This window comes from Mirounga angustirostris, unplaced genomic scaffold, assembly GCF_029215605.1.
Source record: "Mirounga angustirostris isolate CCGP_5_RB_7025 unplaced genomic scaffold, mMirAng1.0.hap1 SCAF_7, whole genome shotgun sequence".
In the NCBI taxonomy this organism is placed as follows: domain Eukaryota; kingdom Metazoa; phylum Chordata; class Mammalia; order Carnivora; family Phocidae; genus Mirounga; species Mirounga angustirostris.
The window spans coordinates 145,565,308-145,586,789 of NW_026991715.1; the positions used below are offsets into that span (position 1 = coordinate 145,565,308).

At 43.6% G+C, this 21,482-nt stretch overlaps 1 protein-coding gene across 3 annotated transcripts in view; it reads left to right on the forward strand.

Annotated features, from left to right (window-relative positions):
- CTNND2 (catenin delta 2) overlaps positions 1-21,482 on the forward strand; it is an 894,910-nt gene that overhangs the window by 792,341 nt on the left and 81,087 nt on the right. The window lies entirely within an intron of this gene.

Consider the following 21,482-nt stretch of genomic DNA (forward strand, 5'->3'; position numbering starts at 1 on the left):
CCTAATCCTTGCAAATTAAAAAGGACCACAGTGCTCAGCACTGGATACCACTGTCCTGAGCCTCTAAATCTCTGTCCAGTTGTTTGTTTGCTTTCCACATGGTGAACTGGAATTCTAATGGATACACGCCACACCTCTTCCCCTGTCTGTTTTAAGACTCATTTTGGATTAGACCACACCGGCTCTTGAATCCTATTTTAAAAGATTCATCTCCCTCTAATTCGCTATTCAAGAAATAGGAAGGATGTTTTCTTAATGAAGCATTCAGGAGGTCATATAGTCATCTATTCAACAAATATTTATCCATGACCTCCTTTGGTCCAGGCCTGTTCTAGGCCCAGAGAGCGTATCTGTGAGCCAAGCAGATAGGAAGCCTTGCCCTCGTGGGGTTTACATTCAGGAGAGGGGAGAGGTACAACGAACAAAATACACACATGAACCCCGTGTGTGTTAGAAACCTTCCACAGGGTAAAGGAAACTATAATTGTGAGGCCGCAAGTGTTTTTCATTGAGATGAAGTTCACCTAACATTACATTCACCACTTTGGAGTGCGCCATTGCGATGGTATTTAGCATTTTCACACTGTCACAACTCCAGTTCTAAAACATTTTCCTCGCCCTAAGGAAAACGCCATAGCCATGAAGAAGGCATCGCATTTTCCCTCCTCCAAGCCCCTGGCAGCCACAGTCTCCTTTCTGTCCCTGCAGACATCCCGATTCTGGATCTTTCATGTAAATGGAATCATATAATATGCGAGCCTTCGTGTCTGGCTTCTTTCACTCAGCCTAGGGCTTGTGGTTTTAACTGGGAGGTCAAAGTCAAGATAGGAGTTGTGGAAAGGTGACATTTGAGCAAAGACCTGAAGGAGGTGAGAGTGGGTCGTGTGGATATCTAGGGGGGGAGTACAAACAAACTGAAGGAGAAGCTTCTGCAAGTAGCCCCTGGTGGGGAAGCTGGGAGCCATGCGGTGGGGTCAACGTCTTCAAGGGGTCTTATGTGTCTGGTGCAGAGTGAGTGGTAGGAGCCCAAGTCGGAGAGGCTTCCTGGGTCCTCCCTCTGCAGATGAGAAGATCCCAGGCCAAGGCCATGGATGCGTGGAGAAGTGGTCAACCAAGGGACCCACCCAGGGAGAGGCACAAGCCTCCCCACAGACATTTGTCCGCCTGGTAGGGCATCTGAAATTAAAGAGATGATTCCAGTAGTGTCTGTGGTCGGTGCAGCGTGAAGCCTGGCAAGCCTGCTTACAGGTAACAGAGTCAGCGGAGTTCGGGAAGCAGGGAGCTGGACCACCCACCATGCCAAAGGTTCATGTTATGCAGCCTCTGGGCCGGGGGAAAGGGAGGAAGCAGGTGAGCATGGGCAAAGGAGCAAGATTCCATTCCTGGGCCCGTTGGAGTACCAAGCATGGGTCCTAATTTCATCCACAGATGTCACATAAATACGTGGGTCTAGTTCTGCTGTCCTCATTCCTGAGCACGGCGTGCTAAGCCATTTTGGGATCTGGAAACCAGCCACTTTTTTTCTGCCATTTCGTAATACCCATCATATCCTCCAATAAAAACAAAAGTATCTTCGGACCTTCATCCATTTATTTATTTACAGGGAACCGGACTTCAAATCTGTGTCTAATAAATGCAGTGGTTTTGTTAAGCTCACAGTCTATGATAAGGCATGAAAGATAAACTCACAATTTGATGTGTATACTTAGTTTGAATATGACTTAAAAATTGTTTATGGATTTTGTGTATTTAAACCAGGCCATTAACTCAGAAGGTTACCTTCTCCAAATCCGCTTTTCCTTTCCTCACATAGTCGTTTCAGACAGGACAGATGGGGCTTCCAATAAAATCCTAGTGCTCCTATGTAAAATGGAGGGGAAAAAAATCAATAGCTAATCAGTCTGCTGCCTGTATACTAACTGCTAGGTATCGTGTGTTTGGTGTTTTATTTCTTTTGGTGGATTAAAATATAACAAAATAGGGAACTATTGACTGCTTCTCTAGCTTGCAGGCATCTCTTCTTTCTCAGAAGCCAGTTATCTAGTACTCTCTCTGAGGCAGGAACATTTGGAACTCCATATTGCCCGTGTTAAATTAAGCCTTTACTATCAAATGTCACCAGACAGGAAGGGGAGCCAGCCGTTTAAAAATAGAAGTGAAAATATCCAAGTCACCGACTTTATGGAATCAATAACTTTTTCCTTGAATGAGAAAAGCAGAACTTAACAAAACAAAAACAACAACACACCTTTCTAGTCTATCTAGGAGAAAGAAGATGTGACCTCTGCCAGCCCTTTTACTTGAAATGCCGTATCAACACAGTGATTTTTATAGGAAATGCTATACAGAACTTTGTATATTGAAAAGGAAGCTGCAGTGTCTTTGAACAAAGAACAGCAACAGTGACAAAGAGTTGAACTTGGACTTCTCTTTTCCATCACTTCTCCCCCAAAGCTTTGGTGACCTCCTGTGGTTTCAGGGTGTTAAAGATCACCTGTATTCTGATGACTCTCAGGTGGATGTCTCTGGTGTGCATCCCACACCTCAGGGTCCAGTCGTCTGTCCAGGATCTCCACTGGATATCCTCAGGCACCCCAGATACATCTCCAGACCTGAGCTCCTTAACGTTCCCTCCGACCCCAGTCCCTCCACAGTCTTCCCCCAACAGCAGACGGCAGCGTGTCTTTGCTCTGGGCCACACTCGGCACCTTGCGGGGCTCTTTGACTCTTCGGTCCCCATACCCACTCTGTCAGCAAGTCTGATCACGCTTCTGCATTCTCCCAGAACCTGCCACTTCTCATCTTCCGTGCTTTTTTTCCCCAAACTCCCATCACTGCTCACCTACCTGGTTATTACCTTGGCCCCTGCCCAGTCTCCCTGCCTCTGCCATCACCCCCTACCGTCCACTCTTTACGCAGTAGCCAGATGGTCCTGTTAAGACCTTAGCCAGAGCATGTCTCTTCTCCTGTCCGCCCCAGGGTAAGTGAAATGTCTGCTGCGCAGCTATGGCTCTGCCTGATCGAGCTCTCTGGTTCCCCTCCACACTCGCCTTCTCCCCTCTCGCTGTCACGAGCATGCTGTGGTCGCTGGTTCACCGAGGTTCCCTTATCATGTGAGCCATGATCCTGCCTCAGGGCCTTTGAACTGGCCGCTCCCTCTGCATGCAGTCCTCTTTCTTCAAGTGTCCTTGAGCCTCTGTTCTCATCCCACTCACGCTTTACGTTCCAGTTTCTGGCCCCCGGTCTTAAATTCCACCCCCTTCTTCATTTTGCTTCTCTCCCCAGCACCAGTCACCTCCTAATATATAACACAAAACTTCTTTATCTTGCTTGCTGTCCATCTTCCTGCCACTGGAAAGTATGCCCACCAAGGGCAGGAAGTTCTGTCTTGTTGGTTCACTGGGGTAGTCCATGTACCTAGAAGGGTGCCTGGACCCATAATAGGGACTTCATACATTTTCACTGAATAAATGACAAAAGTAAATTTTTTCCTGCCTGGCCATCATTTTAAAATGAACCCTAATCAGCAAAACATTAAGTAAGCAAATTAAATTAAACTTTAAAAGAAAGCATTTTATATTAATTGAAGAAAATCATTTTAAAAACTTGTTAATCTTCCTCCTAAAATTTACTTGGTGTATGCAGACATTCACAATTTCAGAAGAAACCCCATTTTCCCCATCACTGGTTTAGGGTTTCAGTTTAAATCGCAACTCTTTGGAGATGGTTCTTTTAGTTAGAATGGGGGAGTGGCTGCTGCTACATTTCGGTTAAGACATGGTTCATCTTCCGGGATTCCATCATTGGGAGACTGTTGAACAACAATCCTCCTACCCCCTCAGCTCTAATGAGGATCATCTAAAAGGAATGTCCTCTTGTCATATGAGCTTCCATGGCTCTGGGTCTGTCTCTGCCATTGGGCAATAGGTACTATCTACTTATCTCTCTCTGTCTATAGATGGACCTTCTTGTTCTTCTCAATGATGTGGCGCAGCTATCCAAATTAGTGAACATGCATACATTTCTTTGCTGCCTCCCAAATATGTTAATTATCCGAGTGAAGTGTTATTTCATCATTCAGAGAGGTTTTTATAAAGAATGGTAATAATTAGGGCGCCTGGGTGGCTCAGTTGGTTAAGCGACTGCCTTCGGCTCAGGTCATGATCCTGGAGTCCCTGGATCGAGTCCCGCATCGAGCTCCCTGCTCGGCAGGGAGTCTGCTTCTCCCTCTGGCCCTCCCCCTCTCATGTGCTCGCTCTCTCTCTCTCTCAAATAAATAAATAAAATCTTTAAAAAAAAAAAAAGAATGGTAATAATTAGCTTCAGTGAAAAGAGCAAACAATATTATATCCCTTTAGCAAGTATAATAAAACGCCATCCATTTTGGCACATTGCCAGTCCTGATAAAGACGGCAGACATTTATTTTAGCCAAATCTCTACCTTCTCTGCCAACAAACAAAGGAAACTCCAAAAAATAAAAACTTCAAACGTGTATAAACACTAGACAAGAGAGAGATTGATCACCTGGCAAACACTGGTCATTAACCCATTGCTATCCATCCGTGGAAAATAATTCTCAAGAGGGTAATTTCATTGAATGTGCTGTTTTGTTTTGCCGCATTTGCAGACAGCCCAGAAAATCAAGACTACATCAGAACCATTGCTGTGGATAACACGAGCCCTGCAAGGTTCCCAACAGGCAAGACTATCTAGTCTGCGGATGCCTGGTGCCACATTCTAGGCCCCGCCCATGCCACCCCAAACTGCCTCTTATTTCTCATGGTTTTTTCATGAATTCTTCAGCCACGCCAGATTTTGTACTGTCATTCCCACTTACGCACTTAACGACCTCCCACCTGCCATTCCAAACGAAGCTCAGGGTGGCCTTCCCAATGTAGGCTACTCCTTGAGCTCAGAGCAGAGGTGGGTAGTACCCAGCTGATAGGAAACATTTTTTTTTTTTTAAGATTTTATTTATTTATTTGAGACAGCGAGAATGAGAGAGAGAGAGCACATGAGAGGGGGGAGGGTCGGAGGGAGAAGCAGGCTCCCTGCCGAGCAGGGAGCCCGATGCGGGACTCGATCCCGGGACTCCAGGATCATGACCTGAGCCGAAGGCAGTCGCTCAACCGACTGAGCCACCCAGGCGCCCCGTGATAGGACACATTTTAATTTAAGATTTCCATCGGGGAATTGTAGGTTTGCGATGTCTTTTAGGGTTTTTGTGTGTATGTACTTCATCTTCCCCTAATGAGATAAGAGACAGGGATCAGGTACCCTATTTATTTTCATGTCCTACAGGACCTACCACTTTGCTGGGCCCATAGCAGGCACTCAGTACATGTTTGCTGAACTAATGCACTGATGGGTGAGAAACACTAGTATTTTTTCTGAAGAATGATCTGGAGGCGGTTTGGGGAATCCCAGGTAGAGAGAGGAAGGGGTAGGGGAAATGTCTGTTTCAGCCTCTTTCCATGGCTTCCAGGGAATAGACAGAAAGACAGCTTAGACGCTCCCTGAAATCCAGGACTCTTGTCAAGCTCAAACTCATTCTGCTGCCTCTCGGAAAGAGGCTTGAGATTGGGTAGGAAACAGTACCATTTTCTGTGTGTGCCTTGATCACTGCCAGAAGTTTGTGTTGGCAGAGTGACTGCACCCCCTTCGGGTTGTATTGGCAGAGCGATGGAGCACCCTCCCTTCGCTTCCCGGGCCGTGGCTGCTTGCCACACATTCTGGCAGGTGATCTGGAAGCATCCTCCCCGTTCCCCCACCTCCTTCCCTGGACTGAAGAGAAGGACCTTCCACTGCCTCATGAACCTGGCCCTTCCCTAGTTTACCTCATCCTCTGCTTTGCATGACCCTTTCCCTCGATTATCATTTGGATGGTTGGGTACCATATCTGGGATGATCTATAAGAATGTTTCTTTGACCCACACATTCGTCTTATAAGACCCATTCTTCTCATGAAACTAACCTTCTACTCACCCCATCAGCTAGCTGAGCTTCTGTCTAGGCAGCACGCTCTCATTCGGTTCCAAGTTCTGAGGGAGCGCCAGACAAAATTTGACTCACTCTGGGGTCAGAAGGGGGCCATTTCCTTACAGGAGTCTGCTGGCACCAAACACAGGTAACCACCAGGAAAGACGGAGGAGAAAGGAGCCCCATATTTCGGGTGTACGTGGTGGTACTTTCCCACACTAATGAAATCATGAACAAAATAAGGGTAGTTTCTTGCCTGGGAGTTAATTATTATTTAAGCAGTAACCCATTGCTGTTTCTCTCCCCTTTTGGGGTTTTCAGACTATCCTTTTCATTCATTTAGGGAAGTAGAGGCCAAGGGGCTGGGGACATTCCCTTCCTAGCTTTTTTTTTTTTCTTGCCACAATGTTTTAAATATTCAGGTGAAAGATTTTATCTGACCACTGTAAAGACTGTTTATAGACAGTGGTTGCTGGTTATATTTAAAGGACAATATAAAAACTTCCTTTTAAGTGAAGATAGAAACTGAATAAAGAAAAAGATAGTCAATTCTGTCAATAGAATGACCTCCTCCATGCCAGATTGTTACCTAGGGAGGAGTGTATTTTCTTCTGGAAAACTAGAAGGAAAAAAAGGAGAATATCTTCATTATATCTGTACTGTCCTGAATGTTGCATAGCTTTGTAAATATTTTTTTTTAATTAGTGATTTCACAACTGAATTTCCTGAGATGTCTGTCCACAGAATTGTCAACCTGGCAGTACTGATCTTCATCCAAACTTTAGGATACATTTTTACTCAATTCTGTAATCATGAGAGCATGTTTTCAGGGAAATAAAGAGATACCTAAAGCAGGGTCTCCACCTCCAAGAAGAAGCATTCCAAATATTACTCAGGAAGTGGTTCCTCAAAGTTTGTCTTTTTTTTTTTTTAAGATTTTATTTATTTATTTGACAGAGAGAAAGACAGCAAGAGAGGGAACACAAGCAGGGGGATTGGGAGAGGGAGAAGCAGGCTTCCAGCTGAGCAGGGAGCCTGATGCGGGGCTCGATCCCAGGACCCTGGGATCATGACCTGAGCCAAAGGCAGACGCTTAATGACTGAGCCATGCAGGCGCCCCCCTCAAAGTTTGTCTTAATTCTTTTTTAAAAGGTTTTATTTATTTATTTGACAGAAAGAGAGAGAGCGAGAACAGGAACACAAGCTGGGGGGTGGGAGAGGGAGAAGCAGGCTTCCTGCTGAGCAGGGAGCCCGATGTGGGGCTCGATCCCAGGACCCTGGGATCATGACCCGAGCCAAAGGCAGACACTTAATGACTGACCCACCCAGGTGCCCCAGTTTGTCATAATTCTTTGGCCCAGGATTGAAACACATCTTGGTCATCATCCCCTGTGTGCTGAAAATATCACTTTGCACCCACAGTGTCTCCTAGCAAAACTGGAGAACAGAGGGCTCTAACATTGTATGGCCCACCCATCAGTTAAAGTTGCAGGGAGGCACCTGGGTGGCTCAGTGGGTTAAGCATCCAGCTCTTGATCTCGGCTCATGTCATGATCTCAGGATCGTGGGATCGAGCCCCAAGTCGGGCTCTGCACTGAGCCTGGAGCCTGCTTAAGATTCTCTCTCCCCCTTTCCCTCTGCCTTCTCTCTCTATCTTCAAAAAATAAAGTGTGTGTGTATTTTAGTTTCTCATCTCCTGTATAGATGGCTTGCATATGGCAGAACATTCTGGCATATGGGCCTCCCATTCTGGAGGGCAGCCTTCTCATGGGGCACATTCTTTACCCGTGTTCTTGACCCTGGGGAGTCCCACCTTTGCCCAGGGAAAGAGCAGAACTCTGGAGACCTCAATGCAACTGAGAGGCCATGAGTTATTTTTATTCCTGGGCATGTGTAAGGTGCACTTTATTAAGTAGATTTGAGGACATTTTAGAGACATACCTTCTCTACTTTTCAAAATGTGTTTCTCCAGACCCTGGCAGATGTTGTTTTAATTAAAACACATGCAATTTCAATTAGTATTGTAAAAAGAAGCCTGGTTTCCCAGACGAGGTGATTTATCAGAGCACTCTTTGCTGGCTCTCTTTAATAACTTGATTTCACAAGCCAAAATCTAGGCAGCTGGAAAGGTGTGTGCTTTGGCCAAAACTTGGTATCTTCAGATTAGGTGCCTGTTAGAGCCCCCAGACCCGAGAGCCTAATCTCATGAACGCTGCCTTCCTTTCCGGCTGAGCCATGGGTTCTTCGTTAATTAACTTTGGGCACCTGTTGGGGAAATTTTGGCGGCTGGGTCTGGCAGATAAGAATTGCTTGGAAGGGGAGTTGTAAATAAACCGAAGAGCCGATAATTATTTTATTAAACAAGACTTAATGATTCACCCCTTGGAAATACTCCATGTGGGGAAAAGGCAAAACTGACTGAAATTTACAGCGGATCCAAATTTCAGAACCTCTGCTTAAAGACCTCAAAGAAAAGAGGAAATAAAATCCACCTAACTTTACTCTGACTAGTTAGGTATTCATTTTATGCCTAGCCAAATAGTTTCAGAAGAGAATGTTTTCAAGAAGAGACTACATGAGAAATGAAATGGATCTCCTCGAATACCCCCACATCTTGAGAATCTAAAAGAAGGGAAGAGGATTTTAGCAAGATAATGTTTTCAAATTGTATTTTTTCTATATGTAGACTACCATCTTCTCCCCTATACCCCCTCCAAAAAAAAAAGTTTTAATCGTGTGGAAAGAAATTGTTATTTGTACTCTCTAACGCTAAAAATGGCGGATTAGAAAATAGTTTAAGAGCTTAAAGATGAATACTCTTTTCGCCGTTCGGGCATTTGGTTGTATTTATTGCGCTGGATGTTGAAGAATTACAGAGCAGGCAAGGACAGCCGTAATTGGGGGTTCTGCTAAAGAAAAGGCATGTAGGCTGGCACCGTATATTGAATGTGCCTGTGGTTCTGCCCGAGGGCATGTAAGGCAATAAAAGGAGGAGAAAGCAGACACTGTAGCGAAGGGGCAGCCATCCCAAGAAGAAGAACACAGCAAGCCCCAGGCAAGAAGCTGGGGACCCAAGAGGCAGAGGGAGGATGGAGGTGCAGCGCCTCCTAGCATCTGGGCAGTCTATGAACCAGCATAAGCAGATAGAGCAGAGTTTGCTCCTTGAGAAGCAAGCTTGAGAAGAAAAGCTCGTCTGTTCATCCTGTCAGACTAGAACCAAGGGGATGCTTGGTAAGAGGAGAGGGGAAGCAAAGAATCATTCCCAACGGCTCCTCGCCAAAATATCCTGAGTAGTTTCAAGACACTTAGTTGACATTCAGAGATTTCTTCTCTTACAACCAGGAAAGTTCATGAAAGTTCATTTATTGCCTCTCAGAAAAGACTGGGTTTTTTGGGGGGTTTTTCAAATTTACAACGAAATTTCCCTATTCAGTTTTGTGCGTTCTAGTGTCTGAACAATGTCACATAAAATAAATGGCTTTGGAGAAGAATGATAAAGGACAAGTGGCTTGTCTCCCGAAGCAGGTAGTATCCTTTGAGCACCAATTTTACCATCCTTATTCTTGAATATAGGCAACTGAACTTGACACATTACCAGCCAGGATGGCGCATGCATTCAGTAATGTGCAATGTGTTGCTTTTAATTAGGAGTCACTAGTATTTTAACATCAATACGAGAGGGTATTTGATGTATAAGATGGATCAAAAGATAAAAAAATCCCCATGGTCTTCACATGGAGACTTGAACAGTTTAATTTGCTTGTTAGAAGGGAAAGTTGTAGCCAAGAAATGGAGAGTGGTGGGGTTCAACTTTTTAACTGAATGTTAATTAATTCCACAGACTGATACCACCCAGTGTCTGCATGAGAGTCAGATCCATTTCAGGAGTGACCTTGTTATTCTTAAAATGTTAGTGTGGGTGTGAGAGATGACCCACATCACAGGCTTGTCTCGCCAGGAGATGGTTATGGAGGGTCACAGTGTGCCAGGACCACTGGGAATACTGAGGTGAGCAAGGCTTCACTTTGCCGCTTTGGACCAGAGTTCCCATATGCACCATGACTGGGTGACAAGTGTGCTGAAATTGTGATACCCTCCGCCCCCAGGAAAGTCTGGGGGGCACCTGGGCCTGCCCACCCTCCTGGATCTATGGCCTCCAATGGGGCATAGCTGTTGTCCAACAGAGCTCCTACCCCCAATACATTGCAGGTATTCTGTCCTCAATGTGTGCCAGGCCAAGGACACGATCAGGAAGTTCTGCCCAAGACAGGACTCACCTTCACACCCCAGCACGAGACATCCTCACCGTGTCACTCTCTCTGGGGCTCAAAAGGATGGGCCTTCAAGTCATCATCAACCCAAACCCTAATCTTTTACTTTCCTTCCTGTTTCCAGTGATAGAAATGGATAGAAACTTTGGGGATTGTTTTCTTCTTTTTCTTTATCCCTGTAGATGCATCACGATGCCTTCTTTGTACTTCTTCAGGGAATTTCTTGAATTCTCTGTGTGATTTCTGTGCCTCTCGCCTTGAGTTTCACCCATAGCCTGGCAGGTCCAGTGTATACCGTGGCTTCCTACCTGGGGCACTTTGCCCCCCTCAGCCTTCCTATACTCCCACCCCCACATCCCTGTTCACCTCGAGCTCTGGGCAAGCACTCCAGCTAAGGACTATTCAGTGTTTTCATGATGTGAATGACACAAAGTGAACTCTGCTACCTGATTTTTTTCAATAAAGCAGTTTTTATTAAGCCCCCCAGAAGTTTCCATTCCTTCTAGTGTGGGCATGTCTCTCTCCTGATCTTGCTCGACCTTTCCAGCAGCATTGGATGTATTCCTGTGTCATGGTTTCTAGGATAAAACTTTCCTGGTTTTCTTCCTTCTTCTTCTTTTCCCTTTAGCTCTTTCTCCTCCACTCTCTCTCTAAACTCTGTCATGGGTCAATCTTCTGTAAAGCCCAGCATATAAATGTTTTATTTCTGTATTTATTACTGTATTTATTACTGTATTTATTACTGTATTTTCCAATTCTAGAATTCCCATTTCACTCTTTTCTATAGTTTCCATTTCTTTGCTGAATTTTTCCATTTTTTTCATGTATGTTGTCCATGTTTCCCCTAGGTAGCTTAACATATATATCACAGATAAAGTCCTTGTCTGCTTATCCTACCATCTGGGTTATTTGTAGATTTGTCTATACTGGCTGTCTTTTCTCTTAATTGTGAATCACGTTTTCCTGCTTCTTTGCACGTCTGTGATTTGTTACTTATGCCAGACATCGTGTGTTAAAGTTTTAGAATTGACTGAGGTAGGTTATACCTCCAAAAAAAGAACACCCCATTTCTTCTATCAGGTTTCTTTTTTTTTTTTAAAGATTTTATTTATTTATTTGACAGAGAGAGAGATAGCGAAAGCAGGAACACAAGCAGGGGGAGTGGGAGAGGGAGAAGCAGGCTTCCCGCCGAGCAGGGAGCCCGATGTGGGACTCGATCCCAGGACCCTGGGACCATGACCTGAGCCGAAGGCAGACGCTTAACAACTGAGCCACCCAGGCACCCTCTTCTATCAGGTTTCTAAGGTAGAGGGCTGAGTTGATCTGATATATACTTTAGCAATATCTGGGCTTTAAATTCAGCTTAGTTGCAGCTTTTAGTTAAATTCAGTTTTCACCACTGAGTTCAAGTGTTTCAAGATGTGATCAGTATTTAACCTATAGCTGGGCTAGGAAGCTGAGCACCTGCAGATTCCAGAGAGTTCTCTCTAGTGTTATGGCCCTGACATCAGTTTTCTGAATCAAAGGATCTCTCTCTTCCCCTCCCATGCCTCGTTCCCCCATTCCCCCTTTCTGCTATAAATCTCAGCTGCCAGCTATTTGGATCATTGCATTACCTACATTTTTCAGATCATTTTACTCTCACTTTCTCTATTTCTGTATTTGCTTTTCCTAAGTTTGCACCTTTCCTTCCAGTTGGGCACGCTCCCTACGGTCCCTACTCTTACCTTTCTCTCTTCAACTCTGTCCCTTCAGCTGTTCCCCATCCCTGCTCTTTTACTCTTCCACTCCTTACCCATCCTCCAAGACAAATTCAGCTTCCCCTGCCATCCTTCACAAAACTTCCCTGAGAACTCTAGGTTTAATTTTTTTGCCCCACTGGAGCACTTTCATAGTTATCGTGCAGCCCCCGAATTTAGCACATAGGGAGTCCGTGTACAAGATCCGTAGTAATGCATAATGTGTCCAGTGAAGTTGGGTTATCTCCTTGGCCAAGCTGATAGCTTTTTAGAAAGAAGAACGTCTTTCTCTATTTTCTCCTTGTTGGGTTATCTCCTTGGCCAAGCTGATAGCTTTTTAGAAAGAAGAACGTCTTTCTCTATTTTCTCCTTTCATGCTTCTTTTGAAAGGCCAGACAATGCCTAGCATTGTGTTAATGGGATGGCAGTCACAGGTAGGAGTTACATCGTTACTGTTCTTTGACAATAGGAGCTCTAGGGGAGTGTGGACAGTATCTTCCTTGTTTGCTGCTAGCACCTGCAGAACAGGGCTATTTTGGCATCTAGTAGATACTAAGTTTTATTTAAATGAATAATAAGTTGAAGTCATATATTGTGGTTTCATAAACCAAATTCCCATGGTCATGTGTAGACTTTCATAATTATTCAAAATTGGTTTGTAGTTTTAACCTATACCACAGCATTTTGACAGTTGAGACCTACCTACCCTCATCCTTTTTCCTTACCCTGAACATACCAGCACCACCACACCCCTAAAAATAGAGCTACATGCCTTATTTTTATTGTGCAAACCAAAGCAGATGAGAAGCACTTTGTTAGATCGTGGGTCTTAATCTCAGTTGTACGTTGGAATCACCTGAACCCATCCCCAGAGATGCTCAAGTATTAAGACTGATTGTGAGGCTTCCTGGGGCATTATCATAGATAGCCAAGGTTGAGAACCACTCTCTAGAGTCCAGTAAGACCCATCATAAATAAAGCAGCCCACTGACCTCCTGCAAAGCTGTCTTCTTTCAATTTTGAAATATTTTATAATGGTGAGTCTAACCCTAAGGGTTTTTCTCCAAGACATCCTATTTCTTTGATTGGAACACAGAATTTTTCTCTAGAAATTATTCTGTTCTGTTCTTTTCCCTACAATACTGTATGTCACGAATAATGGCTTTGAAATAGCCAATTTCCGGTAACATCGTCACTAATGGCGTTGGTATCTAGAATCAAACAAATCATAGGAGCATCCAGTGGGTATTATGACTCCCTTGTTTTAGTATGATTTTTCACACCACACCTAGATGAACATATCATGAACTTCTCCGGCTTGGCAAAGTGTTCTAACTTTACCTTTTCGCTTAATAAAGCTTTTTATGTTTAAAGACAGAGGTAATCAAGAGGAGGAGTGTAAAGAGCTGTTGAAAATTTCACATGCAAGGGTAACACTGACAACAGAGGTCAGTACTTAGAGGACCACAGGGAGTGTCTCAAATCTTCTGATGCGTGGGGCTGCCTGGATGGCACAGTGGGCTAAGCCTCCGACTCTTGGCTTTGGCTCAGGTCGTGATCTCAGGGTCGTGAGATCAAGCCCCATGTTGGGCTCCGTGCTGAGTGTGGAGCCTGCTTGAGATTCTCTCTCTCCCTCTCCCCATCCCCCCACCATTGCAGGCTCTCTCTTTTTAAAAAATAAAAAATTCTTGTGACGGGGGCAGGGTTTTCCCTTGATGTCACCCTCGCTCACTCAGGGTGTCCAAGCTCCCCACCCTCTGGGCGCCTACATGCTTCTGGCATGGTTAGCTGGGAGGACTGAAGGTGCTGAGCTGCTCCCTAGCTGCCCTCAGCTCCAGTCTTAGCTAATCTTTGGAACCTGAAACCCTGATCCTTAAAGCAGCATCCAGATGTTCCCTGTCCTACTTAGGTCTGTGGCCTCTGAGATTGTGTCTGCCTCAGGGTGTAGGTTGAGAAAGAAAAAAAAATGCTCTCAGGGTAACTGTTAACAAGCAAAGGAGAAGAAAAATAAATAGAAAATACACAAATTCATATTTTGAGATGTAACCCTGCCTCCCAACCATCTTTCAAAAATGCTAGGATATTAGTATTGCCTATTTGAGAGCGATTTTTCTTGAACTAATACTACTTATCTCTTCCCAAATATACCGTTCTTGGCTGCTACCTTATACCTTATGCCTGAATGATTTTTAAAATATGTTCTCTGTGATAAGCAGAGGGGATGCTAGGCAGTGTGTGTTTTCAGTTGCTTTTGAGTGTGTTGTGACAGGATTTCTCGGATGCCCCTCCATCTGGCCTTCCCCACCCCTGCCTAGCAGTGTATGTTGTGTGCAGGGTTCTCTGGGGTTTGGTGTGGGGGCTGCATCAGCTAGGCAAGAAGTTGTGGATTCCAAACTTTTGACCCTGCTTTTTGTCGGGATGCTAATCTACACAACTGAGGAGTGGCAGGCAGCGGGGAGACCCAAGGAATAATTCCACTGGCCACCCTATACATTCTTCAGTTGACCTGATACTCAACATCCCAGTGCGTCACCTCCCTCTGTGACACCTCACTTACCCAAAAGAGAGGGTATTGGAATTGTATTCCATTGTCACCAACTCTCACTATTGGTCCAGGCTGGGGGACAAGAGGTGGTGGATAAAAAGAGGTAGGGTAGGGGATGACTGTTGGCAAGGATATTTGTTGATGATGAAAAAGGGTGTTGTTTCTAAAGCCGCATCATAGGGGGAAATGCAAAATTCTCATGTACCTACTTCCAGGAGGCAGAGGGCTAGAGCTAGCTGAAAACATTTGAATTACAAAGTAGAGGGCCTCCCTTGGGTCAGTGTTTTACACGGTAAGCCTGTGACCATGCTACCCAATCAGACAGTCAGAATCTATAAACAACAAACAATGAATAACAAGCACTCAGTCATTAAGTACAATGTGCAGCAAAGTGCACCTTAAAAGGGTGAGTGAGCTCACATGTTTGAACATGATTGCATCTACAGTCATTGGGCGCCCATGGGAAGGGGCAGACTGACAGTCATGCTTTGCCCTCTTTCCATCTTGGCTTTAGGTAGCATGTCAGCAACCCTGCTTTCCAGTTTCCACTGGTTGTCCAAAGAGAACCCCAGCCAAGCCTGCTGCGCTTGAGGCAGAGACAGAAGGAAGGTTTTCGGGGTCTTGGAATGAGAGCCATACCTGGAGAGCAGTGCTGGGGAAAAGAGGAGACCACAGACAAGAGACAGTATTACTGACAGTAACAAGCACATGGCCCCCCTGGTTAACCTGTGCCCGCCTGCTCCCTGAAGCCCAGAGTAAACTGGATGTAACACACACGAACAGCAGCCCCCTAGAACTGCAAGCTAACCAGGCTAACAGATCAGCGAGTTGGTCTAACAAGGAACAAGGGGATTGAAATGTATCCAGACATCACCATAAATTTGATGAATTCATTATTGTTCTCTAAATATTCTGCTAAACTTTTTGAAACATTGCATTTCTGTGTTGCTTTGGTAAGAGATTTTAACTCATGGGACTGACAAAGCCAGGTAGACCCAGGCCTGGGGTAGGGATTCGGTCAGCTACGGGCCAGCTGCAGTCCTGTCCCCTGGCAGAGTGGAGTAACGTTCCAGGAATCTCCTACTTAATGTGAGGGGGAGTGGAGGAAGTGGGAAAGGAGGAAAAGATGTGTGGAATGGACCCCCCCATCATGGAGACCCATCTTCCGGTGACTTCCATGCTTCCTGTCATGGCTGTTTCTTCTCATCTTTCCATGGTGCTCTGCCCATGGATGGGGGCTGACTCCATGTTGTTGGTAAATGTCCAGGCTCAGGGCCTTTCACAGATTATATTTGTCATCTAGTCTTTGCTCAGTCTTTTTTTTTTTTTTTTTTAATTCAGATACCTGTGAGATTCTTTATTTGAAACACAGAAAAAAGAGATTTCAAGTATGTGCATAAGATTAGCTCCATAACTGGACTGAAGCAAGCTGGTACTTCTACTTGGAGGATGGAAGGGGGATGAAATGGGCCCTGCCTTCCTCTTAGGCTTCCTATAAAAGCCTAGGGAAGGACTACATTCCTCTTTTCCCTGATGTTCCCTGAAGTTCTCTCTCTCCTTTTTTTCACAAAGAGTATATGGGATTTTCTTTAATTCTTAAATTTGGAAATTTAACAAATTATAAAAATCAACAATTCATCTTCATTCTCTCAAGTATGACTGTCATGGTCCCAAAGAAACCGTGATAAGGCTTTGGGGACAGCCTGACAGTCCTTGGTCCCTTTAGGTTAGGAAAGAATGTTGATTTCGTTGTTGAATTGCTTAAGGAAAATTTAAGAATTTTTTTTTTTTTACAAAAGCCATCCACTGGTATTCATTTATTTATTTACCTTTCTTGAAATATAAAAGATTGTATTTCTTAGTTGTGGTTCCCTGAAGTTCTGAAGTCATTTTATTCTGTTTTCTCATGCCACTGGCATTTCCAGGGCCTGGAAGAGATCAGTTTATTGATAGAATCAATGAGTTAGAGCCATTACTAGAATTACTGAGAGTCAGGGGTCTGTTATTTATTTTTGCTTATGAACTTCCTAAAAAGGCTTTTGGACAACTATTTACCTCCCTCACACTTTTAAATTTAAATTGTTGCCAAGGAAGTAGTTTTCTGTGTGACATTTTAAAAATAAAATTTGTACATCCTTCTTTTAAATCTAGCTAAGAAATCTAAATACCATAGTGGTTTAATATCCACCATTACCCTTTTTAATAATATATGAGCATGTTCTCCATTAACGTTCCTTTGCTCTTTAAACATGTGACCATTCCACATTCCTCAAGAATTTTACCCTGATTGATGTATTTTATGCTTAAAGTTTCTCATTGATCATTCTTTCTGCAAATAAGATATATATAAAAATTAAAATGTATTTTTAAAAGTATCTCTATGGTATTAGGTTTTAAGTTAAAATTGTCTTATGGATTAAGTTACTATAGTTATTAGCAGGATATAATTGATCAAAATAACATGTATAATAAATCTTGGTTAAAATTTTTAATATAAAAAGTAAAATTGTATTGGAAATATATTCCTTAGATGGATGATCCCTTTTATCTCAATCAATTCATAGAGTCAAAAATGAAGATTACTTATTGCTTGAATGAACAAGATTCAGTATCAGTCGTTTCTCAATTTTTTTAATAGATTTAAATACTGAGAAACATCACTCACATATATAAGGTGGAGGGGATAGAAGATCTTTCCTTATAGCAATATCACTCGATTCTTTGACCTTTTTACACATTTTAATTTCAAAAATGTCATTGGGATTTATCATCAGAAGTTATCTTTAATCATCTATCAAATGACAACTTGATTAGGTTCTCCTTCAATGTTGAAGGAGGTAAAGAATTGGAAGCTACCTTTTTGGGAAAAAAGATGAACTGCCCATAATTAGATAGAGTTGCTTCCTTCTCAACCCAGACACTCACACTTTGCAAGCACCCTTGATCTGGACTCTGAAAATGTTGGCCACTCTAGAGGAATTTGACTTATTTTTGTTCATGGAGAGAAGGGAGGCTATAAATGTGCACTTGGGTGTGCTTTTCAAGCAGTTTTGTTGTAACAGTGCATAGAGAAGTCAAGGGGCTGCAGATGGGTTCCCTGAAAACTCCAAATCCTGCATCCCCTTGGAAAGCCTTCATGAAACAACAGGGTGCACAGGGCCCGGTTTGGAGACCACGGCCCCAAAGTGGCCTGACCCTGACATAGCTCTAGCACTGACCTTCACGTTGTTTCCATGTGACCGGGGTCGATGGTAGAAGAAGAAAGATGTGCTTCTTGATGGGTTAGCTGTGTTTCCACAAGCAGTTTCTTCACGGACCAATTTTGAGCCACAGTTCCCCAGAGGGAGCTTACCGCCTTGAGAAAAGCAGCCAACTGTGTGGTGAGAAACACCAGGCAAGATTTAAGGATTACATTTGAAGCTAATTAAGACTACAGTACGAATTTTATGCTAGACCATAATTTCTTATCTACATATAAAGTATCATTATTGGGACAATAAGTAGCAGATTAAAAGTTCCTGGGGACTAATTAATATGAAGAAGTCCAGCTTTCAGACTGGAAGCTTCACGATTCTGTTCTCATACCATAAAAATCTAACGTGATTGTTTCATACAGTCGCCAAGATATCGAATAAGAAATAGCTGGGTATTTCAAGAGGTTAGCATAATTTGCTCCTTGTGTATTGACTTCCAAGTGTAGAATTAATTTATCTCCTTATTCATTCATTTGACCGGTAGTTGTTGAATGCCTACTATGTGCCGATCACAATAGTGCATCCGTCTGGGTTTCTGCTTGGTGGGGCTTGTGGTTCTAGGGGCGGAAACAGCTTCAAAAAGAAGCTAGCAATATTTACTTTGTGCTTTGGGCGTGCATAAACAAGTCTAAGGGATTGGAGTGTGAGGAGGAGAGGTGGTCAGGGATGCCTCTACAAAGAGGTCACATCCGAGCAACTCCTGAGTGATGGGCAAAAGCCCAACATTAAGGCATCTGGAAAAAGAGCTTCCTAGGCAAGAGGAACAGCGCCACAGCAAAAAGCCTGAGGGAGCTTGGCTTGCAGCGGAAACAGTGGTGAGGTCAACGTTGTTGCAACCAGCAAATCAGACAGGGAAGGTCACAGAGGATGGTGGCGAGGGAGAGATCCCTTTAAGTCTGGTTAAACAATCTGAAGGTTTGGGCCGGGGAGAGTATGGTGGGATTTACACGGAGACTGTAGATCTTGGGAAAGCCAGTGGGGCTTGAGTTCCATAGGCTGGAAGGAAGATCATGCTGTACTGCACCAGAGCTGTAGGAGAGGGCTGGGAAGAGCATTTCAAAGGTGGAGCAAATAGGATTGGAGTACAAACTAGGAATACTAATAATAAATAGGAAAAGGACAGAGGAGATCGTCTGATAGAATCAGGAGTTTGGTTTTGGATTGCAAGTTTGAAATGTCTATTAGACATGAAAGGGAAGATGCCTCGTAGGGAGTTGTAAACATACGTTTGAAGCTCAGGGCTGATAATATTAATTGGTTCATCATCAATGATAAAAAAAAAGATATTTAAAGTCACGGTCCAATTATTTCAATTCTCTAAATACAGAAACAGCTACGGGAAGCCTCATCTTAAAATAAAATGCCTAGCCACAGGTAGACAAGCATTTCTTGGCTGATTAACCAAAGATAGGTTTCTTACATAATTTCATTTTTTCCCCTTTGAATAGAGCAGACAAGATATAATGTTCTTTCTTTGCATGAGTGTGACTGAAAAATATAAACCCACATATGTTCAAATAATTTTAGCAGTATCTGTAGGTCATATTGTGAAGTACTTTTAAGTTTGTCTTCCTTGTTGAAGTAGAGTAAATAGCTCATCCCTATACTATAGGAGAGGTGATGGTGCCTGTTCATCTCCCCCAGGGAAAAATACACGGGTCGGAGTGAGGGTGGGGTGGGGGGTCAGCTGGTTCAGACTGATGAGCACCCTGGGTTTCCATCTGCTGGTCTAGACTCTCTTCTCGGGTATTATTTGTTTTACTTTTCTTTCCTGAGGTTCATTATTCTGCACGGTCATATTTTACTACTGAAATCTTCATCTTTCAAGTCATGTGTGTGCGTGGAGTCATCCCCTCTAATGGTGCTTCTGGGAATTGACAAATCCCTGTGAACAGGACTGTGTACCCATCCTGTCTTGTTCAGTTTTCCATGTGGCAGAAATTGTTTCCGGGGCACCACACGTTATTTATCCCAGAAATATATTCTAAGGGAAATGCTGCTAGTGTATTTATAAATGCGGCAGGGGCTACTTCCCCTTGGCACCACTCGCGCAAATGCTTTGGTCGTCAGCTTATCTTCCAGTTTTCAGCCGTGCGCAGGTCCTGGCAGGAAACTTTGTCAAACATTTAGAGGTGACAGTAGCCTGCAGTGAGGCGAGTGCTTGCAGGAGATACAAATCTAACTGATAGAGGACCATTCGAGATACCTTATAGTCAAACTCGCCTTATTTGGCAGGAAGAAATATTTTGCTTCCTTCTTTTTCAGTTTTAGGGAAGGCTCCACAAAATCACAACCTCACTTCTGTTGCTCAATGTGGATATAGATAGAGACAAAGGTGTAGATACAGATATTGGATGCAGACAGTTTCGGTGTTACTTTTTCTTATAACTTGAATACTTTTTTTCCATTCACTGGAATTTTGGTTGGCTGTGGGTGAATGATTTTCCTAACCTTATATATACCTGGATCTTTGTGTGCCACCAGAGTTTTTATAAGCAATGTGATTTTTTGGCCCAAGACATTTTTAGAGAGGTCTGTGGCTCATGTACCATGGGAAATCGTGGTGGTTCTGCCTTCATATTCCCGGCAGATTGTTCATGTCTTTTCACTCACGCCTGAAACCCAGCTCTGTTGGATTGATGATCCACACAACCCACCCCAGGAAACAATCGCTATACCCCCTGCAGGCTTCCTGCTTCCTCTCATTTCCTGGCTGCTTTAGGAGTGAAGAGTCTTTCTGGTTCTGATAACCCAGCCTGTCAGCCTTGGGAGAGCTGTCCTACACTTAGAGGCATAGCTGGAAGAGGGATGTTGGCGAAGGCATGCCGTTTTCTAGAATGCAGATGAAAGGACAGGCGTAATTATATAAATAGACATATGTCACAGCAATATAACACAAGGCAGGGATTCCACACATAGAGATGAAGTGAAAAATGCTCAGCATGAAATCACCTTCAGAAATATTCAGAATGATCCATGTCCTGACCTGACCCCGAAGCCTCTGAGCCTGAGTCTCTGGCATGGAGCCTGAGCGAGCATCCCTCTGTTTTCAGAGCTCCACAGGCAATTCTGATACATGGTCAAGGTTGAGCATCATATATATCATATTGTGCTAATTCTTACTAGGCCAGCCATTTCTCCTTATGAACACACACTGCCCGTTTCACTTCCTGGGCTACTTCTTACTGAGCTCTGAATTACTGTTTACAGAGAGTATTAGCACCTTCAACAGACTCAAGTCAAGTGCCATGAAGATTGTGCAGTGAAGCCATGAATTTAAATTACATAAACAATTTGGAGGAGAAACGATGTCATTTTGAAATAAGTTATGTGAACCATACCAGGTTGCATTATACACTAAATAGAGGAATACAACTACAGTTTTTTTCCTGGATTTATTTAAATTCATTTATTCTCCATCTCATTGGTCAATATTTCTCTAGGAAGAGTCTAAGTCAGTTCACTCAGTGAGCATGAACTGAGTGATGACCATATTCGAGGCATCGTGCTGGGTGCTGTGATTCAGGGACAGGTGTTTATTTAGATTCCCAAAAGAAGATTCACAGATAGTCCTGAGATGTGAAGGACTTGTTCTCAGAAATGAAATCCATTGTCCACGCATCGAATTTTAATTCAAACATGTACCTAGCAAAGTAGTGGGAGACACCCACACCTCACCTCCATCATCCAGAG